Source organism: Nanorana parkeri, unplaced genomic scaffold, assembly GCF_000935625.1.
Source record: "Nanorana parkeri isolate BGI_ZX_2015 unplaced genomic scaffold, ASM93562v1 scaffold1390, whole genome shotgun sequence".
NCBI lineage: Eukaryota > Metazoa > Chordata > Amphibia > Anura > Dicroglossidae > Nanorana > Nanorana parkeri.
The window spans coordinates 36,169-42,178 of record NW_017307658.1 but is presented as its reverse complement, the minus strand read 5'-3'; positions in this window follow the sequence as shown (position 1 = coordinate 42,178).

Sequence of the window (6,010 nt, the reverse complement as noted above, 5' to 3'; positions counted from 1 at the left end):
AGATGTGGCGGCTGCAGCAGCTTTCTTTTATTGTTTCCCTTTACTTTCACCTGGAGATCCTTCCAGTAACACACTTCCTGTCCCAGGGTGACAACGCTCACTCACTGCACTGTATCTATGGAGGAGCAGCATTGGGTGACAACGCTCAGTCACTGCCCTGTATCTATGGAGGAGCAGCGTTGGGTGACAACGCTCACTCACTGCACTGTATCTATGGAGGAGCAGCATTGGGTGACAACGCTCAGTCACTGCACTGTATCTATGGAGGAGCAGCGTTCGGTGACAACGCTCACTCACTGCACTGTCTATGGAGGAGCGACAATGCTCAATCACTGCACTGTATCTATGGAGGAGCAGCATTGGGTGACAATGCTCAATCACTGCCCTGTATCTATGGAGGAGCAGCGTTGGGTGACAACACTCACTCACTGCACTGTATCTGTGGAGGAGCAGCATTGGGTGACAACGCTCAGTCACTGCACTGTCTATGGAGGAGCAGCATTGGGTGACAACGCTCAGTCACTGCACTGTATCTATGGAGGAGCAGCGTTCGGTGACAACGCTCACTCACTGCACTGTCTATGGAGGAGCAGCATTGGGTGACAACACTCACTCACTGCACTGTCTATGGAGGAGCAGTGTTGTCACCCTAGGGTAGGAAGTGTGTTAGGACTCTAGAACACCTCCCTGGGGACACCGGCTCTGGTGCCATCTAAGAGGCTCACTTAGTGGAAATGTCCCCTTATTTCCTGTTGTGTCTCTGGCGCAGGAAGTGAAGAAAAATCTCCCCAAGGAGATCCTGCCAGTCTTTCGTCTCACGTGGGTAACAAATGCATGGAGGTGCCGCCATTCTCCTACCTGCACTTAACACTTCTGAACAGCAGTTTATGGATCTAATCCCAACGCTGAGGGGTCTCTCTATAAACAATTTGCAGAGCCGCTCGCCCTGCGAATCCGTACACATTCCTTCTGTGTGAATAGAGGCAAAAACGAATGTTCTTAGTCATTTCTTCCAGGGTCTAATGTAATGCAATGCTGTGTTATGGCCACTAGATGGAGCCGAGGAGCAGAGGCAATGAATACTTATATCCTCTGCTCTCTGCTCCTCGGCTCCATCTAGTGGCCATAACACAGCATTGCATGTTCTTTCCAGGTGGAATGCAATGTAATATCACTTTATGGCTGCTAGGTGGAGCCGAGGAGCTGCAGGCAGGAGGAAGCCTTTCCTCAGTCTCCCCTCCCCCAGTGATCAGTCTACTGCAGGCAGGAGGAAGCCTTTCCTCAGTCTCCCCTCCCCCAGTGATCAGTCTGCTGCAGGCAGGAGGAAGCCTTTCCTCAGTCTCCCCTCCCCCAGTGATCAGTCTACTGCAGGCAGGAGGAAGCCTTTCCTCAGTCTCCCCTCCCCCAGTGATCAGTCTGCTGCAGGCAGGAGGAAGCATTTCCTCAGTCTCCTCTCCCCCAGTGATCAGTCTGCTGCAGGCAGGAGGAAGCATTTCCTCAGTCTCCTCTCCCCCAGTGATCAGTCTGCTGCAGGCAGGAGGAAGCATTTCCTCAGTCTCCTCTCCCCCCGTGATCAGTACTGCAGGCAGGAGGAAGCATTTCCTCAGTCTCCCCTCCCCCAGTGATCAGTCTGCTGCAGGCAGGAGGAAGCATCTCCTCAGTCTCCCCTCCCCCAGTGATCAGTCTGCTGCAGGCAGGAGGAAGCATCTCCTCGGTCTCCCCTCCCCCAGTGATCAGATTCTACATTGTAACTTTGCATCCAGTCACAGTGTAGCAGCAGAGGCTGATCTGTGTCAGACATTTGTGAACACAGCCGAGACCTGCACAGGCAATGGGATTTAAATGATTGTATCATCTCTGAGCCGGCATCTCAGTCCAGATGGTGACCCTGGATGATGTCTAAACAAATATGGCGCTGGAGGGAAAAGCAGATGAAGGCCCTGTCAGGAGGAGTACTGAGTGTCTCCACCCCCCCAGAACAGTGACTCCACCCCCAGGGCCGGTGCTGCAAGTAGGCAAACTAGGCAGCCCCTTTATGGTGCCCCCCCTCTATTTCAAAATCCAATAGCAGGCTGATTATTGCACCCGCCCGCCAAGCAGAGAAGCGGAACTGAGTGACAACTTTGTTTCTCAGGTCCGCTCCTTTGCTCCCCGGGTGGGGTTTCAACAGCCATTCCACTATTGGCTGATTACATCCACCTGTCCCCTGCGGAAGCTAGGCGGCTGGATAAAGGGGCCATGCGGTGGCGGGCTTGGGACTTGTGCCGCGGGGGAGTGGTGGGGGGGCTGATGGGTGCAAGTAGCTGTGCAAAATAGTCCACCCCCCAGAACAGTGACTCCACCCCCTGCCTTCCCCCCCTCTCTCTCTGAATGGATTCTTCTAAAGGTTTCAATCAGAGACAGCATGCCTGAAAGGAGACATCTGCTGCCGTGTTCTCTCCTCGGCTAACCCCACAGTGCTCCGGGAATCCTCATGTCATGCAGAACGCATGTTGTTCCTACACTGTAAAAAACAAAACATGTGTTAGAATAATGTGTCAGGTTCCTTTGTACCAGAGGACGGGGAGGCGGAGCTAAAGCCGTCATACGTCTGGCTGGAGGAGTTCAGCGGAGGCAAAAGTCTATGGCAGTTGTCTACGAGGTTCCCCCCCAATTCATAGCAGACTCTTTAGGTCTGGTAGGGATGTTAGGAGGGACCCCCCCCCCCCCAAGTTAAAACACACAAAAAAGTGCGTGGGTTCCCCCCCAAAATCCCTACCAGACCCTTTAGGACCCATTCACACTGAGCGATTCGCAAATAGCGCGTTTGTCACGTGATTTGCGTTTTGCGTGATATCGCGCAAGTGCTTGCATTGAGCAAGCTTGGATCGCGGCACAATCCGCTCCAAACAAGGTCCTGCCGTAGCGACGCACGACCCGCGACAGCGACGGACAGAGCCCCATTGCCCTGCATTGGAGAGCGATATCGCGGGAATTACCGCGCGATAAATCGCTCAGTCTGAATGGGGCCTTAGGTCTGGCAGGAATTTTAGGACCTAAGGCAGGAATGGGGCCTTAGGGCTGGCGGGGAACCCCGCCCCCAACAACGGGGGGGGGGGGGGGGGGAAACGTGGTGTCCCCCTAAGAGTCCTAAAAAAAAAATAATCTTATGCAAACTAAAAAAAATAAAATTGAGTTTTTTTTTCCTGTCATTTTGCTGGAACGAAAATTCGTCCAAAAACAAAATTTCAACTGGATCACCGCTAACGGATTTCGGGAAATCGGGGATTCGGAACGAAACGAATCGCACTTGTCTATCAATGGAATGTGGGACTGTGGGCTGGGGATCTGCAGGGTGGTTGGGGTGGTGAGGGACTGTAGGACTGATAGCCTGTGGGCTGGGGATCTGCAGGATGGTGGGACTGTTGAATCTGGGGACTAGAGGGAACTCCTAGACTGTTGGAATGTAGGGCTGTGGGCTGGATGGCTGCAGGATGGTTGGGGTGGGAGACTGTTGCATTGTGGGACTAATGGACTGTGGGAGTGTTAGAATGTGGGACTGCTGAAATGTGGTGCTGTGGGCTGGATGGCTGCAGGGTGGTTGGGGTACGGGACTGTTAGACTGTGGGCTGGGGGACTGTTGGACGGATGACCTGTGGGCTGGGGGACTGCAGGGTGGTTGGGGTACAGGACTATGGAGCTGGGGGAAACTCTGGGACTGTTGAATCGGGGACTAGAGGGAAACTCCTAGACTGTTGGAATGTGGGACTGTGGGATGAATGGCTGTAAGAAGGATGAAGTGGGGGAAACTGTTGGACTGGAGGACTAATGGACTGTGGGACTGCTGGAATGTGGGACTGTGGGCTAGATGATTGGAGAGGGGGACTGTAGGACTGTAGAGATTGGGGACTGTAGGGATTGTGGGACCCGCTCCCTGGTGTCAGAGTAGTGATGGGGAGGATCTCCTCCCTTCCAGCTTAGGACAGTCAGTGCCATTGAACGGCTCTTGTAGTCCGCACGCTTTGGGATGTTCCTCTACATCACCGCTCGGGTTTCTGCTCCCCTCGGTGAGGTGCTGGGTTGGTACTTTGGTCACAAAGGGTTAAAGCAAAACTCCGCCCAAAAACAACAAGATAAAAATAAAGAGCCCTAAAAGATAAAGCAACAAAACCAGCGACTTCCTGCAATGTTCCCCTTCAACCCAGAGACTTCCCCCGCACTACTTTTTCCCCCCACTACATGTCCTCGGTCTGATGGCCGGCGTTATTTAACCCACTTCCTCTGAGCCCAGGTCGTCCTGGACCCGCCCCCCCCCTCCCAGCCTGTGACTGGCCAGTGATAGAAGAAGCAGCACTGTGATGAGCTCATCTCTCTGTCACTCTGCTCTCTCCTCTTATCAGCATGCTTTTTTTCTGTCAGCATATAAACTGTTTGGCTCCTTGTGCTGCTTCTTCTTCTGCTGTACAGGGGCCGATACGGGTAACATTCAGGTCCTTGCAGGATCCCCCGCAGAGACGGATCTCACACACATAATCACGGACCCCTAACACGCGTGTGTGAATGGGGCCCTTAGTGACTACAGAGCTGCGTTCATTTGTGTCTCGTATCTGCCCGGAATTCCTCTATAAGATCTGGCTCCTTCCAATGGCTTGTTCTCCGTCGCCATGACACGGCCCAGTTGCCACCATTGGACCTGGAGACGCGTTGTCGCCGCAAGGTCCTGAAGATGATGAGAGAGGTGGCCCTGTAAGGGCGGTGTCACCCTCGTCCATTAATCTCATATCACGGAGCAGACTGACGCTGCAGATAAGAGCGCCGAAAAACAGCGTCCCCGCCCCCCAGCCGACCGCCAACCTGTCAGCCATGACTGATCGATGGCACAACTCAACCTCATTTCTCAACCCCCAACCTCCCCCCCCATCCGCCGGGAGGACCTGTCACTGCGCCGATCTCAGGATCAGACTGTGAGGGCTCCGCAGATAAAGGGCACCTGTCCTGCCCATTGGAAGGTTCCCCTCTGGTCCTGTTCTGGTGGCAACTGGCCATTGAACAATGGGAGATAACGAGGGATGGTGCTGATAGTCTTTCCATAACCAGGTCACACAACGCACTCAAACACAACTCAACACCAATACGCATTTAACTTATAAACTGATCACCATGTCGTCACAGGGTTCACACCTGGGCGTGCGGAATATGCGCATTTGCCACGCGTTTTTACTGCAATTTGCGTTAAAAGAAACGCGCGACAAACGTGCAATCCCGAGGGCTATCCGGCTGTATCCTAATGGATACATGCGGCAAATACGCCCCAAAGAAGCTCCTGTACTTATTTGGGCGTAGGGCGTTTTTCAGCGCGTTCCTACGCGCTGTAAAACGCCCAGGTGGGAACCATGCCCATAGGCAATTATTGGTGTTATATATCACGTGTTGAGCGTTTTACAGCGTGTAGGAACGTGCTGTAAAATGCCCAGGTGTGAACCAGGCCTCACTCTGCTACCTCTCTGCTCTCTTCAGCTGTCAAATGCGGGATTGCAATTTAGCGATCAGGTATTTGCATGTAACAGCTTCATTCTTTCATTAAGGAATGCCTCAATACTGACCCATCCATTAATGACTGGTAACCGCTGAGAATCAGCCGTTACCAGCATTACAGAGCCTGTACAGTGTACATGGCCAGTCATATGGGCACTTTGTGGTGGGACGTACAGTGTACCTGGCCAGTCATATGGGCACTTTGTGGCGGGACGTACAGTGTACATGGCCAGTCATATAGGCACTTTGTGGCGGGACGTACAGTGTACCTGGCCAGTCATATAGGCACTTTGTGGCGGGACGTACAGTGTACGTCTCCCGTCACGAAGGGGTTAAAAAAACAATACATAGAAATGAGGTTTCATCAGCAACAATGATACTCAAAAGTATTTAAATCCAAAACTAAAATAATCATAAGCGCCATTTAACTGATATGCACTGCGGAGCTGTTGGGTCGTTGTCGGCCCACCTCACCTCAGATTTAATGGCTGATCAG